Consider the following 18676-nt stretch of genomic DNA (forward strand, 5'->3'; position numbering starts at 1 on the left):
GAGACGGCGCAGCAAGTCCACGCTTGCTTCTTTTACGGTACGCGGCGTGGGGCGATGCCGCCGTTCCGCAAAGCGTAGATACTCGGGGTCGGTATTGCACGTAGGCGGTGACGTCATGTCGGGGTCGTCCTTCCTCGCGCGGGCGTATCTGCGTACATCGTCGGTGTCCACCTCGAGAACTCACACCACGGAGACATCTCGCCGTTGACGGGGTGCACGTAACGCGGAGCGTTCGCGCTCAGGCGCGGATGTTATACACGAGCGAGCACTCAAAGTCCACACCAGCCGCCCTCGTTCGGCACCATCGTCAGCGTCTTGGGCACCTCGAAGAGCGCCTCGCCCGCGACGCGGTGGTGACAATGCAGTAGGGATAACAAGAGCTCGCGGGCGACCCGGAAGAACATGACGCACCGGGACGGCCTCGCTCTCGGCGAGGCCAGATGGGAATACACAGCGAAGTGGGTCTCCCCTCGGGGAGCGGGAGTAAGTCGCCGTTGAAGTGGTCTTCGCCATCTGCGGTCGCGAAGTTGGCGTCAGGTCGCGCAGACGCTGCGAGGCGCCCTCCGCCTACATGTCCACGTCGAGCGCGATCCGTCCACTGCCCGTCGGACGCCGTCGAAATCTGTTACAGAGTCGACCAATGATTTGCTGCAATGTCGCAGGGAAGAGGCGTGTCGTAGGCGTTTTACTTGTCGTGTTACACCTTCGCTCGTTCTTCCGTGCGAACTCGTGCCAAAACACAGAACTTGGTTGCCTGGTGTACCCTTGCCCATCAGGGGAGACGGCGGGCGGGGCGTGGTGGTGTCGAGCAGCGACCAGTGTGCGGCAAGTACTGTCAGTACTTGCAGCCAGCGTTCTTCGCTTGCTGAGAATAAGCGGCTATATATACTTTCAAATCCCTGCATCTATATGGCGAGATGGCCGAGCGGTCTAAGGCGCCAGACTAAGGATCTGGTCCGAAAGGGCGTGGGTTCGAATCCCACTCTCGTCAAGGAGTACTTTTATTTGTTTTGCCCGTCAACCTTGGACGGGCAAGCCGAGGTTCTAGCAAAACATAGTCGTTTTCTCGTCATTCATACCCTTCTACAAAGCATTGCAGTGGGCGCCCGTATGGTACACCGGCTAAGTAAAATGTACTCTGTACAGGCCTTTGTCTGGTGGACGAAAATGCGTAGAAAGGTGTAGAAAAGCAACCTCGGCGCATCGTTCTTTGCCTCTCCATTGTTGTCCTCCGAAGACAGCTTTGCCTGTGCGCGTCGTGGAAAAGGCTCGTCAGCCGTCAAGAATGGACCGAGAAGTTTGTCAAGACGTACGAGATCGTGCTCACGCATTCTGCGTGAAACTCAACTCGGTCACGAGCTCGATCGCCTCTTCCCTGAACCTGTCCAGCCGCACCTCCAGCGTCACATTCCCATCGAGAAGTGTGAGCGAGCTCCGCTCGTGCTTCGTCCACTTCGGCCAGTACACCATGCTGCTGTTGTCCGTCCCGTTCGGGTCGAGGTCATTGACGAAACGGATCAGATAATCCGTGAGGTCGCCGCCGGCGTAAATGATCGGCACCTCCGTAGTGTGCGCCTGCGTCGTGCAAACCATTCCGAAGTCAGCATGTGTGGCTCCGCGTGTAGAGCACGAGTGGTACTCGCCGCGCCGAGACCAGGGATCTTGCTGCGCTCGCTCACTTGGTGCCCAGATCAGCGCCTGCATGCTCAGAGATCGCGAAAGTGCGCTCACAAAACGTCCACGCGTCCTGCTTCTCCCCACGCTGGTTGAGCAGGAACCGGCGCGGGCTGTTGACGAGGAGATCACCTTGGAAGGCAGAGATCTGTTTGTATACGGGCGCGATCGTGAAGTTGTCGCCCGTCCCGAACGGCGAGCCCGCGGCGGGGTCGGCGGGGTAGAGCTTGAAGAGCTCGTCCATCTTCGCCTGAGGGATTTTGGAGTAGTAGTTGCCGTGGATGTACGCCTGCGCCTGAGCCTCGGTGCTGTGGATTGAGAACGGAGAGCCGGATGAGCGAGGGTGGTTACAATCAGAGAGAATGGACACGCACGTGAGGTTGAGGGAAGAGACAGAGAAGAGTGTTCCTTCGTCTTGGTTTGAGCCGAGCACGAAGGGGACGTTCGCGACGCTCCCGGAAAGGACGAGTTTCTGAGGAGGCCTCTTGACAAATTTTCCGTCTGCACGTGCAGCGGCGTAGTAGGGAGAGGCGAGAGCCTGAGTGAAATTCTTAGTCGGTCGTCGATAGTTCCCATAGCGAGCTCATATCCTCACCGAGAAACTCAAGAAACCCTCCGTGTCGTTAATTGCTTGCACCAGCGTGTTGACGTCGACACTTCTCAAGCACATGAGCTTGTTCGTCTGATTGGCACATCCGGTGTTTTGAACAATGGTGTCGAAGTTGGGCTGCAGATCTTGAGCGAAGTCGCCTGTAAACGTTGTGGAGCCAGACTCCATCCATGCGCCTCGGAAGAGGCCTTCGGAGTCGCCGTCGTTTGCGAGCATCTGCATGGCGACACCTTCTCCACCCGCGCTCTCGCCCCAGCTATATGGAAACAAGATGCGATGTGAGTAGATTGCGTGCAGGTAAACGGGAACAAAGTACACACATGGTGACCTTTGTGGGGTCACCCCCGAACTTCCGGATGTACTTCTGAATCCAGCGCAAAGCCTCGCGCTCTTCAAACAAGGCCGTCAATAGGGGGGATTCATGACGAGTTATCAGTACGCACGATCGTGAAGACCTAGATTGCCGACACCCGCCTCCTGAACCTCTCGTCCTCCAAGGAACCCAAACCCGTTGAGGCTGCACGTTCAATTTCCGTCAACACGATCTTTCAAGTGACACAGATGCGGAGTCGTACCGATAGTTCATGGATACGAATATAATAGGCCTATCTATCAACACAGACCGGTTGACGACGTTTTCGCCAGGCACCCTAAGATCTGTCAGCAACGCGCAACATTTGTGTGCTGTACTGCTCACTGCAGATTCGATCCGAATTCGTTTCCTCCTCCAAAGATCCACTGCGGCCCCATCATATACTCAGTCAGAGACTTTTATTTAGGAATGTATGTCAGAAAACTCACCGCAGCGACAGGGAGGTTGTCTCCTTCCTTCGCCCCCACAGGGATGATCACGTTCAAGTTCAAGCCTGCACGATGGCCGTGTCATCAACGTTGAGGAGTCACTTACGCATCATCCAGAATAGCGACCACTCACAATCTTCGCTCTGCACTTGAGGGCTCGTTGTCGTGATCTCCTGCAAGAACACGCCGACAGCAGGTGGAGCGGAAGGCGGGAGCTTTGGGGGCGTAGTCATCTTCTGCCAGCACTGCGTGCCTGGCGAGGTCGCGTTGATTGTGCCCGTGTATGGTGCATTCGGCCGGGGAATTTGAAGCCGGAGATCGCCAACACTGCGAAGCATCTCGTTAGAGCAACATCATTCTAGAGGACAGGTCCTGCCAAGGAATAAGGACTCACGGGGGCAGAGCGAAAGGAATGCCAAAGAAGGTGGCGAAGTTAACGTTGGGGACACCTATAACCGTCGCGGTGTCGAGCTGCACAGTAGCGTCGGGCTGGGCTCTCGTCACTTGCGACAGGCAAAGAGTTGAGAGAGCGGCTTTGAGGGGGGAGTTGAGGCGTGGCATAGGGGATAGTAGTACTTCGCTCGTGGGCAGGGGGCCTAGAGCGCGAATGGTGAGCATTTTAAATACGTCCGACACTCTCCGTCCACTCACCCTCCGCACCATCGCGCAGCTTCCCTTTCCATGGACGGTGGCTAAGGGTTCGGAGCTCTCGCGCAGCGTCCCTAACCGGGCGCTTGGCGTGGATAAAACTGTGACATCGGTGAGGGGTGGAAGGAGCGCTTTTCCTAGACATATTAGCATCCGACGCCTGGGAGACCGGAGGCTCCCTGCAGAGGGAACGTTTCCGAGCGCCGATTTCGGACAAATTCGCAACCTGGCGTGCAGTGCTCATTGAACCTTGTTTGATGCGCGCGCACAGGTTATGAGAGTAAAGCGCGCGGTGGGGTATGTAGAAGATGTCGTACGATCTGCCGCACGGCGACGCGATCACCCTTGTGTTGTGCGCGTGGCGCGATCTACTGAAACTCTGAGTCAGTACAATTCATCGGCAGCAAACGGGGTTTCGTAGAATCTCACGCAGATTTCTTGTCGGGAACACAAACGAGTCCGGTGTCCTGCACATCGTAGATGCGGCGGACAGCCACTGAGCACAAAATACGAAGCATGAGGGTATTAATATCTCACTAGTGACGGGGCGGCTGCGGGTAGTAATGTGGCTGGTGTCGTCCAGGCGTGCGCATGTTTGTGCCCGTTGACGATGCGATGACTGGACAATCATTTGAGACGAATCCATAAAGATGGAAGCGCACAATGCACGTACTTTCATGACTGAAACCTTACTGCAACTTGAGCTGGGAAGCAACTCAACTCAACGCGAAGAGACCCCCTTTGCAACGGATACCTTACGTCGACATCACGCGCCAATTGATACACACAGGTCTGGTATGGCTGAAAATTTGACAGAGAGCGCTACAAACCCGGGTACACGACGTGTCAAGAAGGTTTACCAAGCCGTGGAACCGCCGCTTACGTTGATGCTGCAACGGAACCGTATAAGGGTCATGGTTTCACCTGTATATGTACGAAGCACTCACTCGCTTCCAGTGCAAAACGAGCTGGCATCGCTAGCGAGCCAAGTTGCGACGCCTCTCAGTTCATCAGGCCGCCCGATCCTCCCAAGTGGGTTCAACGACTCGACGTATTGGAGCAGCTCGGGAACTCGGTACACCTCTTCGATCATCCTATTCGAGAGTTGTGAGCGTCGCCGCGGCAAAAAGATGAGATGAGATTACGATTCACGTTGTGTTGATAAACCCGGGGCTGATTGAATTAACTCGGATGTTCTGCGAGCCCAGTTCGCACGCCATAGTCCTGACCATTTGGAGCACTCCAGACTTTGCAGAGTGGTATGCAACTTGATAAAGCGGCTTGGACCTGAATTAGTAGATGTGGTGCCTCTCAGATTGAGAGATTACCTTGACCGCAATATGACCGCAGATGCTCGCGATCAGGATGATGCTGCCGCCGTTGGCAAAACGTTCCATCTGCTGCGCTGCGGCCTGAGCTGTGTACAGAACGCCGTTCAGGTTGACATCGATCACCTACGATTGCAGGTGAGCCTCCGCACGAGATCACAAGCAAAACTATCCGCTCACATCTCGAAACGAATCCTCTGGAAACTGCGTAGCTGGTATACCGCCCTTCTCAATCCCCGCAGCGGCAACGCCGACGTCGAATCGTCCCTCTATGTTGCCTATTTCCTTCGCGATCTCCCACATATTCGCCTACAGATGGGGTCAACACGCGCATATAACGAGCCCCGCATTCACGCGGGACTCACCTGATCGCGGACGTCGCCTTGCACGTAATGGAAGCGTCTCTGTTTGCCATCTCTCTCGGTCATCCTTCCCAACCAGTCACAAACGAGCTTCCACTCTTCTCCAGGCTCCTTTGCGAGATCCAGACAATATACCGCTCGGGCTCCTGCCTCTGACATCGCCATCGTCATTTCGAGTCCCAGCCCCCGGTTCGCCCCGGTGACAAATGCGACCCGATCGGTGAGCGCTAGCTCACGAGTAAACAAGGTTGAGGTAGCCTCTAGTGACAAAATAGTCAGACACAGCGGAGACAAACACCAATGAACGAGACGTGCGTATCTCGGGGTTCGTAGCTGCTACGATCGCGCGTGCAACTCCCACAGGTCCGGAATCACGTTCGATGCGTGGGTTAGAAAGCGGACGGGCTATCCGGATGAAGCTGCTGGACGTAGACAACAGCGAAGCGCGGGAGCGGGACATTGACGGAACTATGGCACGGAGCTGCTTGTAAAATAGCATGGTGCGCGAGCAGTCAGTTTCAGACACGCTAGCCATCGCTCCAGTGCCTGACATATATACTCCGCGGAGTGTGGGAAAAAACCGGAATGCGTCAGACGAGGATTGGGGTGAATGTTGGCGTCCATGCTGGCTTTGACAACACTGGAAGCTCTAGTCAGCCTTGAATCGTTTCGTGCTGGCATTCGGTGGCGTATTCTGGGAGCTCATGAGTGTAGAATGAGGTGACAATACCTTCTCCGAGCTGCGCATATGCTGCGGCCGGCCAGTCTGTGACACTGAGAGTAGAGCGCATCTTGTGGCTGATTGGTATCTCGTCAAAAGAGAATAACGCGCAGGCGCGCATCGTCAAGGAACTACCACGTGACATTTCGGCCGTTGCCGCAAGGTCCCATTGAAGTTTTTCCCCTCGAGTTCGATTCCGCGCCCGCACTGAAGCAACTTGGCGGCGGCATCCTTCTCTTGGACCTTCGGGCGGCGCCGGAGGTTGTCACCATGGTTCATACGCCAATTTGCAAGAACCCCTGAGTACAAGAACTATCAAAACCCGACTACAGTGGCTGTGATCACCGCTTCGACTGGTCTCTAGATCGATCTATGTATTGACCCGTGTCCAAATCGACCTCCAAAACAAGCCCGAATGATATCCCAAAGTCAACACGCCTCCAAGGTCTGTCGCCTCATGTCGTCCCAGTCTCACGCGCCCACTCACCTCCCCACGCAGGTCCCCGCGATCGCCCACGGCGGCGACGATTTCCCGGTCCGATCGAGCAACCCTCCATCTCCGCGACGACCCTCATCGAGTCGTTCGTGGTCGCCGGGTTCGTCGCGGACCTCTACCCAGAAACAGCGCTCGTATGGACAGATGCGGCTCTTCATCGACACCGTAGGCATCAAATTTGTAAGTTCGAGCGGCTTGGCGAGGTTGTTCCGAGAGAAGATGAGATGAGCAGATGGCGCGTTCATGTAGGGGTTGTCTAAATGACTCAGTCGGCAGGTGGAGAGCATCGAACACGGCCACCAAAGACGCGAACCGTAGGTGGACGCGAATGGCATTGGGATGTGTATTTTCACGGGAGATGCACCGCCTGAGTTGGGAGGACTGTCGTTCTCCTGCGCACGGCTCCCATTATCCCACCGTCTATACTCACACGCGCTTGATATTTCGACTCAACCTATGTATTTTGTGCAGCGTGAGAAAATGCACGAAGGTGTAGAGCGACAGTAACCAGCTGAAGGCAGTCGAAGGTGTGGCCGCCAGGCCCATGAACGGGCGCTTGATATTGGAGCTGGTTCCGCAGAAGCGCCGACCGGTGCCCCCGCACTGATTCAGACAGGCGCAGTCGTAAGCAGACCCAAGTATTCACCCGTATCGTCTAGACCATCGATATCGTCTACACAAACGTTCTCCCTTACGCTATGCCCGAGCATGCATGACGCCGATCCAACTTCAGAACCAGGCAGGTCACAATGCACGTGAATGTGACTTCACGCGTTGCGGAGCGCGGACGGCCACATTCCGGTCTCTCTTCCTCTGGAGTCTGCCCATTCTCTCTTCCCGCTCGGCCCCTTCTCGATCCTCGTGATGAGCGCACCTCCTGGCCCCCCTCCAACTGTCCCTTCCGTCCTGTTGCCTGAGCTACTCGGCTTTATCCCGCAGTTTCTACTGGACGACATCATCAACACCGCCAACGATGAGGCGCGCCAGTCCATCGACGCCATGGAACAGTTTCTGCAACGATGGGCAGATGCTCGGGCCGCATCTGCACCAGACTGGGACCCAACGCAAGAAATTGAACAAGGCCTTGTTGCCTTTCAAACGCTGCTCGAACACCATCTCGACGTTGCCTTAGACTTCTTTGAGGTATGGTCCATGCGCAACATCTTCGCCATCCCCTCCGACTTGCCCGTCGTTGTACCCCACCAAGCCGGTTTCAACCTAGAACATCCACCGGAGCGCGAAGCAGAGCTGCTGGCCGAGATCGATGAGCTGCGAAGAAAGGTGCATGCGGTGAGTCTGATTCTGCTTCTCTTCTCTTCATCAGCGCCCCCTCAATTCCGTCGACAGCAACGCAAGCTCAAGCGCCTTTTTACCCGTGCAATCCACCGCTCCTCGACAGACCTCACGCGCGCCCAATCTCGCCTCGCCCGCCTCGCCTTCCTCCGCTCCCCGCAAATGGAGACCCTCCTCTCCCTCCCCGCCTCCCTACAGTCGATGCATGCGTCCGTTTCTGCCCTCCCACCGCTCGACCCCGCGTCCCTCGAGCCGCCGCATCCAGTTACCGAGCCGGGCAAGCGGCCGTGGGAGACCAGCCAGACCGGATACCTCGCCTGGGCGGTCGAGCAGCTCATGGAGCACGCGAAGGAGCGCGCCCGCGAGGAGGGAGGCAACAAGGAAGCAGGGGGCTCCGCAAAGGCGTTCGGGGAGGGGCGGGCAGAGGTCGCGGCGGCGGCGGCGAGGGCGTATGGTGTGGGGAGCGCGGAGGACTTGAAGGCATCCATTGAACAACTCGGAGAATTGGGAAGGGTTTCGGGGGCGTGATTCCCCCTAGGTGCGTTTTCTCCACTATTTTGCGTCTGGCATACACCCATTCAACGACCTTGAAGTACCCGTCACCTTAAGTCGCTGTATCTTTGGATCACTGCGGATATTGCAAACAGAGGATGGCGCAAGAGCGGTTTCATCGAGGGCTCTCGCAGTGTCGGCGGCTTGAGGATGACTTTAGTTACACAGGTGCACATGGACGATCCTCTCCGCCCGGAGCAATAACGATTGCGGCCCTCACAATACTTACGAGAAGATGCGACGCGTCCCTCTCGCATCCACAATAACTGTGCGCCTGTCAGCCGCGGTGATGCCAGCCATTGCGGCTGACCGTACGGGCAGCCGCTATAAACCACGCAATCAGGATTCTGCCCAACTGACCATATCCTCCCGTCCTCCTCACCATGGCCGACCCCGCGACGAAGACTACCGTGTTCTCGAGTGAAGACTCGAAGCAAGATTGGCTTCGATCCAGCGTTGAGCCCGAGAAGGCTGCAGCAAGCCATGCGACCGAGTCCGAGACGGATGACGCGCAGATGGCGCGTGAGGTCGAGGAGTTCGAGGACCGACTCCAGCGGAACGAGGCCGCGGAAGAGGAATACCTTGTGCAGGAGGCGTACGAGGTCGCCGTTAAGGTCCGCGCCCACTGCTGCTCGCTCCCACCTCCGCTCCTGCCACTCATTTCATCCTCCCATGGCAGGTGCTATCGACGCACGACGAGCCTGAACTCCAGGCGCTTACGTTCCGCACCTTCTTCCTCGGACTGGGGTTCTCTGCGTTTGGCGCGTGCGTCTTCACGTTCCGCTCCGATCGCCTGTTCGTGCTGCTCACTTTGCATACAGCGTTCTCGCCCAGATCTACTACTTCAAGCCCCAGACGCTCGGGGTGTCCTCGCTGTTCTTACTCATCCTCTCTTACTGGTTCGGAAATCTCATGGCGCTGCTACCGTCCAAGGGGATTTGGCGGTTTGTGAACCCCGGACCATTCAACCGTGAGTCCCCGGTACTCTTGTTACCCAGCCCAGTTTCTAATCGTTCGTCCCTAGTCAAGGAGCATGTCGCCATCATCATCATGTCCTCTACCGCGGCGACCTCTGCGACGGCCATCCAGGTCATCTCCGTTCAGGACTGTGAGTAGCTCGACATTTATGTAGTTATCACTTGACAACAGCGTGGAACAGTGTACTACAACAACACGCTCAACCCTGGCCTCGCTATATTCACGCTTATTGGCTCCCAGCTCCTAGGGTACGGTTACGCTGGTCTGTTGCAGGACTTGCTCGTCCGTCCCACCAAGTGTTTCTGGCCGTCCACGAGTACGTCTCCCTCTCAGCGATGTTACACCATGGTCTGACTTCGCACGCAGTCTCGACCGCGAACCTCTTTCAAGCGCTGCACTATGACAACCAGATGACCTCGAAGCGCGTGCGTCTCTTCTGGACGGTCTTTCTCGTCATGTTTGTCTGGGAGATCATCCCACAATGTACGTTCCCCTTTCAATTCTTGCCATCGAACCCACCAACTCACTTCGCGGTGCCAGGGATCTTCCCGCTCTTGACCGGAGTGACGATTTTCTGTCTCGCAAACAACCACAGCCCCGTCTTCCGAAACATATTCGGGGGTGCGAGCAACAACGAGGGCATGGGCCTCCTCGCCTGGTGCTTTGACTGGAATTTGATCGGCAGCGGGTGTCTGTTCAGCCCACTGTGGCTGCAGATCAACCAGGACATCGGCATCTTCTTGACGTACATCCTAATGGCGAGTGTGTACTACGGCAACCTGTGGAGGGCGAAGGACTTCCCCTTCATGTCCCAGGCGATCTTCGTACGTCACGCTTATATCTTCGAATATCTCATCTGCTCACACTTCATCACCCTCAGGCGGCAGACGGATCGCAATACAACCAGACTGCGTTGCTGACCAACGGCAAGTTTGACCCGGTCAAGTACGAACAGCTTGGCGTACGTAGGCCTCTCGCGCCATCTGCGATCAGCTGGAATCTCACCTCTTGCATACAGCCCGCTTTCTTCTCCGCCACGAACGCGCTCTACTTCATGACCTCCAACCTTTCGCTCGGTGCAACTTTCACGCACGTCTTCTTCTGGAACTGGAGAGACATCAAGCCGTTCCTGAAGACGTTCAACCCGTGGAACAGGGAGGATTTTGTGGTTCACGATGCTCACTACGAGAAGATGAAGGTCTACAAGGCGATCCCGCGTTGGTGGTACTTCGTGCTGCTGGCCGGCGCGTACGCAATCGCCCAATCGACCAACTATGAGGGCCAATCCGGCTTGCCGTGGTGGGCGTTGACGATCCTGCTCCTCATCTCTCTCACGCTCTCGCTGCTCTTCGCCATCCTCGCGGCCACGATCGGCTTCTCCGAGTTCACGACGTCCGCGAACGGTTTCTACCAGATGATTGTCTCCTACCTCGTCCCGGGCAACCCGATCGCGAATATGTACGGTGCGCTGTACGGGCAGCACCCGCAGGGCCAGTGTATTGCGATGCTCCAGGACCTCAAGCTTGGCCAGTACACCAAGCTCCCGCCGCGCGTGACCTTCACGATGCAGATTTTTGGCACCGTCGTCGGTGCCGTCCTCAACTGTACGTCCCTCATCCTTCCTTCTTCTTTCTCACATCGACCTGCTCCCCGCCAGACGTGATGATGGTGTCGATCATCAATGCGAACCGCGCCGCGCTTCTCTCCATCTCCGGCACGCGCCTCTGGTCCGGTCAGAACGCGCAGTCGTTCAACACGAACGGGATCTCCTGGGGCGGGCTCGGGCCGCAGATGTTCGGCGCGCACGGCGTGTACCACATGGTCCCGATCTGCCTCGCGATCGGCGTCTTCCTCCCGCTGCCGTTCATCGCGGCGTGGTACATCTGGCCGAAGGCCGGGTTCGAGAACTTCAGCACGCCGATCATCCTCCAGTACTCGTGCGTGCTCTCCGTGGGCGTCAACACGCAGGTGAACGCGGGCATGGTGATCGGCATCTTCTCGCAATGGTGGGTGCGCACGCGCTACCCGCGCTGGTTCACCAAGTACAAGTGCGCATCCATCCCCCCTTTTCGCTTTTTTCGCCTCTCTCTCTGACGCGCGCCCCGCAGCTACATCGTCGCCGCCGCGCTCGACGGCGGTACGCAGGTCATCTCCTTCATCCTCAATTTTGCCGTGTTTGGCGCGAGCGGCACCCCGCACCCGTTCCCCGAGTGGTGGGGCAACGACCTGAACCTGTCTGCGGACCGCTGTCTGGCGCCTGCCAACTAGAATTTACGTGGTCGTGTATTATTTGTGTCTATCCGGGCTAATAGTCGTACTGTACCTTGGGGGTATCTGTCAGGTTGAGGTATACAAACATATGATTCACGTCGAACCCGCGTGCAGAAGGTTTGCTCGAATGCCGGCCCGGCCTGTGATAGGCGTAGCGATGCAGAAGAGTCAGGTTCGGTGTGTTCACGTCTTTGCGGATGTTCAAGTCGATGAGCGTAGACATCCTTCTCAATACGTCCGTCATCCCGCGTCGCGCCGTCCTGCACCGCCTGTGCTCCGCTCTCCAAACCACGCATCACATCCAGCGTCTACCACCAAACATGTACACCTTGTATGACTCAATGCCAGAGGCCTGGGTCGAGACTCCAGTTTCCGGAAGCACCGCACAAGATACACCGGCGAGGACAGCGTGGAGCCTTCTCATACATGTATCAGTGAGCGACCATCGTGTCCCACTCTGGAAGAGGGGAGGTAAGAGCCGCATGGCAATTCGCGGTCTGCACAGATGCGAGACGAATCACTGCCCAACGATTCCGTGCTAACCTCTCTCGGAAAATTAAAGCTCCTCAAATATCGTGCTACCTTGTTCGATGTCGTGTATCATTGAAGTCGAGGAAGCGTTGTCGAACACGGCGGGCGGCGGGTTGGGCCCTGGTGGGCCTCGTCGTCGCGGCTGGTGGCGGCAAAGCAAGGGGCAGGCACGAGGGCCGAGAGTCATCCCAGTCTTCGTACTCGGGCCCGGCCGAGCTCGTGCTCTCCCACGCGCAGATGCTCTCATATCAGCCCCGCCGCCCGCCGTCCCAGCTTGCTTTCGACCTCAATGCCGCCCCCCTCGCGTGCCGCCGCCCGCCCGCGGCGCGCCGCACATCCTCCTCCTCCTACCACCGCCAGCACCAGCCCCCACGCTCCCTCCCCGCCGGTCAAAGACCGCACGGCGCGCAAACCCCAGCCGCGTACACACGGCGCCCAGTGCCAGTGCCCCATCGATCCCGACCCCGCGTCGTACGTGCGCACGGACCCGTTCACCGCCCTCTACGCCCTCCGCACCCTCCTCGGCGTGCTCTCCTCCCGCCCCCACCACACACCCACCGTCTCTCCGCGGATGAGCACCGGCTCGCGCTCCACCTCCTCACCCTCGTCGAGCCCTTCGTCGGGCTCTCCCCCTGCCCGCGCCGCGCCGCCCTCGCCCGCCTCCCGACCGAGGTCCTCGACCAGATCGCCTGGCACGTCGACGCCCGCACGGACCTCGCCGCCCTCGCCGCCTGCTGCAAGCGCCTGCGGGACGTCGTCTGGGCGCGCCACTGGGAGTACCGGCTCGTGCGTGCGCGCCCGGGCGCGCTGGGGGTCTGGGCGCACTTCGTCGGGAACAGGGCGCTCGCGCGCAACGTGCGCCGGCTCGAGGTCCTCGACGAGCGCGCGGGGGTTGCGCGCGAGGTCGTCCCGCCCGAGCTCGCGGGCGCGCTGGTGGCGGCGGGGAAGGGCGCGGGGCGCGACACGGAGTTTGAGAGCTCGGGCGACGAGCTGGGGCTGCATGTGAAGCAGGAGCGGCTGCTTCTCGCGGCGCTGGGGAGGATGGGTGCGCTCAGGAGCGTAAGGTGGGCGTGCTCGCACTCGCTGGTCAGGTTTGAGAGGGTGTGGGCTGCACTCGAGCGATGCGCGAGTCTCGAGGAGGTGGAGGTGGAGGATAACGCGGTGTTTCTTGCCCCGGGCGTTGGCGCGGAGTCGGAGGAGTCGAGCGAGGATGAGGAGGACGTGGACGGGCAGGCGCGGAAGAAGGCGAAGCAGGTCGTGGTGAGTCTGAGTCCGTGGGTTCGTCGCTCGTGCGAAGGCTGAGGCCTGAGGCGGGCGCGGTGCCGCAGCTTCACGGGCTCAAGACCGTCGCCTTGCGCGGCACAAAGTCCGCGTTCGGTGCGGCCAAGGTTCCGGACCTCGCCCGGATCGCTGTGATGCTGCACCAATGCCCCAACCTCCAGGTGTGTGCTTCGTCGCGCGTGTGCCTTAGGCTCCCTGGGCTCACACACGCGCAGTCCCTCGACATCAGCTACGTTCCGCGCAACGCGCCCGGCTTCGTCCCGCCCGTCGCGGACGACCTGCTGCTCTGCGGCCGCTGGGCCGCGCTGCGTTCCCTCACGCTCTCGGCCCTCACCTGCTCGCCCGGCACCGGCCTCGACGCCGCCGCCGCGTTCCTGGCCGCGCACCCCGCGCTCGAAGTCCTCCACCTCGACATTGCCTTCGGTCAGGCCCCCGCGAACGCGAACGCCGGTCCCGACGACGGCGCAGCGGCGCGGCTGAAGCTCCCCGTGGGCTCCCTCCCGCGCCTCAAGGAGCTCAAAGCGCCGCGCGACGTCGCCGCCGCGATCCTCTCCTGCCCGCTCACCTACGACCCCGATGGGTCGACGCGCCCGCTGGAGACCGTGAAGGGCGTGCGTCTCACCGGCCCTGCGCGCGACCGCCCGTTCCTGGATGCGTTGCGCGTGCACGGGCAGAGCGTCCGTCGCGTCGAGCTCGCGGGCTGGAACGATCTGGAGGACGTCCGGCGGCTTGCGGAGTGTGTGCCGAAGCTCACGTGGCTGGACGTCGGCCGTCGTGGGCCCGCTCAAGCACAAACGGGCGCCGCAGGTGCAAGTGTAGGCGTGAAGGCGGCGCACGTCGTCGCGAACGCGGTGCGTGCCTTCACCCCCTCTCCTCCTCTCCAATGTGCTCACCCACGCCGTCTCCCACCAGGCCGAATGGACGGCGGTGTTGCAACAGATACCGGAGCTCACGACGCTCCACGGAGTGCGCTTCTTCCACGCCGTCGCGCACACCGACGCAGCGGCGCCCGGGCTCTCCCTCTCGGACCGGTCGCGGACGCGGAAGAACGACGAGGTGGCGAGCGTGCTCGCGTGGCGCTGCCCGCGTCTCCGCCGGCTCGACCACTGGGAGGACGGGGCGGGACGCGTGGTGGTGCTCGTCCGGGACGCGGAGCGCGTCCGGTACGAAGTGCGGCGGGTCAAGGTGTGAACATTCGGATGGACAGTGGGATCCGACAACGTATGTTACTTTGTCGCGGCCGTGTGGGCTTCGACCATGAGGCATCACCCTCCATACGGAAGTCTGGGCTGGAGCGCAGTGGTGTCATCTAGTCGGTGCTCAACCAAGAGGCATCACCTTGCTCAGGGAGGTCGAAGTCGAGGTGCAGTGGTATCGTCTGCGTCGGGCCGGGAATGACCGTGGCGTCTGCCAACCTCTCCCTCACCGCATCGTAAAGCTTGTCCCTCATGTGCTTGAGGACGTCGATGGGAAGTCCATCCGGAGGGTACCAAGGAAGAACGATGGGGTGGGTGCCCGGGAGGACGAACTGCACTCTGTCGGATTGACGTTCGGCGATGAGCTGAGCGAGGAGATGGCAGCAGTAGCAGCACTTTTGGCTGACGCCCATAGCGATCGTGTCGTCCTGTGAACAACGGCAAGTGAGCGGTGAGCGGCGCCGACAGCGCCAGATCGTACCTTGAATACACTTTTCATCAAGTCCAACGTCTCCGCCGACGTTCTATGCCCCTCGAGGGGTGCGTCTTTCGCCGCATGCGCAGACAACGCCCGGGCCATGAGCTTAGCCTCCGCGTGCACGCTTGCTTCGTCGGCCTTCCCGACCGCAGTGTCCAGCGCCTTCTGGAGTTCTGCCGGAGGGACGTTGATTTTCTTCTCCTGAAAGACATCTTGGATCACCTTGAGAACGTCGTCAACAAAGGGCCGGGCATCCAACGGCCCCAGGGGTCCGTCGTCGACATAGATAGCAGACACGCGGGGAGGGTGGGATGGTGTCGGCAAAAAGACTATGGCGGCCACGATGTCGAGGGGCACGAGGAGGCTCTTCAGGTATCGGGCAAGACAGTCGTCGTCCCCATCGCCGTCATGAAGAAACGCTGGATACGTCAGCAATTAACTTGAAGTTGTAGGAACGAAAAGCATGCATCGCGACACATACCCTCTTCCTCCTCTACATCGCCTGCCGTCGCGACCGAAACGAGCTGGTGGTCAGCAACACATGGCGCAAACATTGGACCAGATATGCCCACCTCCAATTTCGGATTTGCGTCCGGAGGCCTCCATGACGAGCGCTGATGGGAATCAGTTCGAGGCAGTAGTTTGTGCCACGTGAATGGAATGAGCATGTACCTTCCACACGGGAACACCTCGCCGTGGATATCCCTTTGCGCATCTCACCCAACTTCCTCTGGATGGCAGGAGTGAGGAGAAACTCGAGTACCTTGCTGTCGAGGAGGCGCTTCAGCAGCTGCATCGCGTCATACAGATCGGAAACCTTCTTGAGCGCCTCCAGCACCCTGGTCTTGCGCTCTTCCAGCGTCTCGGTCTTGCGCCGCGTCGCTTTCACCTCCGAGCGCGCCACCAACTCCTCGAGGGTCGTCTGTATGGTGTCGACGCTGTATTTGAAGAGCTTGGCCCATGCTAAGAGGTTGTCAGCCGTGACCTCGTAAGAGTCGTAGTCAGCGCGGGACGCTGGGCGGGAGGGATCTCTTCGCGTTCGAAGGTCGACCGCAGCGCGTTTGGAAGCAGGACGAAGGTCTGATCGGGGATCGAGCCGCGAGTTGCACTCGTTTCGAGCTGCTCGTGGATATAGGTCATCGGGTGCGTCGCAAGGCCCCACATCTTGCCGCCGTCGTTCACACGGGCTAGGAGGTTGTGGCGGCAACGACAGACCACGAAGGGGAAGAGGTCTCGCGTCTTTGCGTCCACAGCTGAGAGGCTGCCTTGGCCCTCCTGGGGCGCCATGACGGACTGGATCATGTTCACGACATCTTGGATGTGTTCCCTGAAAGTGTCGGCATCCCTGAAATCGCAACTCAGCGATCTCTTCTCGATTTGCATACAAAAGGAGAACATACCACTTTTCCCCTTTCTTAACACTGCGTAAAACTTGAGATCCGTTGGCGGCATCCGACCGGAACGGCGCTGATGCCGGCCCGGAAGCCGCACCTGGCGCAACTCGCCCCTCGGACGGGATGTGAGAAGCGATAAATGCAGTGATGGCGTCGCGGTCCACGGTGCCTGTAACAGCGAAGGCTTCATTGCCAGTCGTCAAGAGGGAGGAGATCGCCTGCCATGCGTTCAATCTCGCCTGACCCTGCCTCTTGTTCCTTGACAAGTTGACGGTTGGCACGGCGGGGCGGGAGTTGTGCAGGACGACGGAAAGCAGCGTGACGGTGGTTCTGAGCCCGGAGAAAGAGACATAGTCGCCGTCCATGGCTATCAGGGTGGCAGCGACGAGAGGATGAGATGGGATGGCTCGATGGCTAAAGACAAGATGTGGACCGATGACATGGCTTCTCGGCAACGGCCGGTCTCTCACTGCTCGCGGGTCTCCCGACCAAGTAGTCTTACTACCACGGCTCCTAGTGCTACCATCTCCTCTATTTCCTGACCACTTACCTGCTCGTAAGTACCCCGACGAGCCAGAGAAGTGTGGCGCGGGGTCCAGGAAGAACAAGATACATGGGAGGGCGACGACAAGCTTGTCACTTAGGCGTGTGGATCGTTCTGGATTGTCGTTCAAGTTGAAGTCGTGGGCAACGCGAAGTGCAGTGGAGGGTTCGGGCTCCAAAGCACCTACCCGGACTTCATGCATCTGTATTCATACTGCACGGTACCAGTTACATTGTTGTACACGTACCGCAACCAAATTCTGCTTAGTGTTGACCATGAAAATGTTTGGTAGTTGGCCGTGCATGAGCGTGACAGAACAAAAAACAGAATCTGCAGACTTCATATGACGAGAGTGGGATTCGAACCCACGCCCTTTCGGACCAGATCCTTAGTCTGGCGCCTTAGACCGCTCGGCCATCTCGCCATATGATGTTAACCTATGGTTTTATTGGAGTGCGCGTACTCATCTCTACGCGGCACGCCGCACTTCAACCATCGATAGTGGCGTTCAAACATCTTGCGACACACCGTGCTCTCTGGAACCCTCTCATACACGCGTGCTGGGACTTTGACGTCGGCTACAGAGTGGGTTTGAGTCTCAACGTGGCGCCGCGCCGCTGCGGTAGTGCGCTTGAAGTCCCCCCTGCACCGGCTCGACCAAAACGTCGCTTGCCTTAGAGTCGATGCGACTCTGTTGGTATCTCATTGTGCTGCACGAGCTTATCCAACGTCAGATACACAGGGAATATGGGAAAGAAGAGACGGTACTGGAAGCGTCGTTAGCGCTTCTCAGCACTTCATGGGGCACTCGGCGCGAAGTCCGTCAACCCACGTCACCTCGACATCCCTGAGGACGACGGTGCCGCATACAACGAGGGCGACAAATATCGAATGCCCACCTTCGAATCACGCAGATGCTCACCAGAAGGCAGTCGATTTTCCCTGCTACTGGTGCAACGTTTTTGAGGCCCACCCGGATTATCCGCGCGTGCGCAAACATCCACGCGCTGACCCTGAGCAAACACATGTTGCCTTGAGCCCGGATCTCAGCCGGAAGATGCTCGTGTATGCGGTTTCGGCGAAGGCGAAGGCCTCAAGGCGTGGCCCCTACTTCGACCTTCCGGCGGGACACGTCCCCAGGCCAGACTCGGGGGGCGTGTCAGAACGCGTCCGGCGGAGCCCAGCCATACCACCGTCGCTCCCAGAAACGGACGCACTTTGCGCCCGATTTCGTTTACCGCCAGCACCGTGGAGGACTTTTGAGCCGGGCAAGTCCGCAATTGGCCATGTTCGCGGGGATCCATAGTTTAGTACTCGAGCGGTGGCAGCCGTCCACCTCTTGAGATATTCCTTCATACTCGCCCGCGACTCGCCAATGTTCTGATCCCACCCGATTCTTACCACTGCGAATCGATGCGCGTGCTCGTTTGTCCGTTGACAGTTATTCACCTCTGTTTGAATTGAAGCTTCTGTGCCTTGGAGATATAGCGGTCCTGCGAATACCCGCCTGGGACCGTT

General features: G+C 58.9%; 2 non-coding genes across 2 annotated transcripts; one reads left to right on the forward strand and one right to left on the reverse strand.

Moving 5' to 3' along the window:
• The first annotated feature begins 911 nt into the window (after positions 1 to 911).
• Positions 912 to 991, forward strand: BXZ73DRAFT_t198. Its single transcript has one exon. It is a non-coding gene; the product is annotated as a tRNA-Leu (tRNA).
• A 16511-nt stretch (positions 992 to 17502) lies between these two features.
• BXZ73DRAFT_t199 lies at positions 17503 to 17582 on the reverse strand. The gene has a single exon. It is a non-coding gene; the product is annotated as a tRNA-Leu (tRNA).
• Between the last annotated feature and the right edge of the window lie 1094 nt (positions 17583 to 18676).

Source organism: Epithele typhae (assembly GCF_022376455.1).
Source record: "Epithele typhae strain CBS 203.58 chromosome Unknown BXZ73scaffold_117, whole genome shotgun sequence".
NCBI lineage: Eukaryota > Fungi > Basidiomycota > Agaricomycetes > Polyporales > Epitheliaceae > Epithele > Epithele typhae.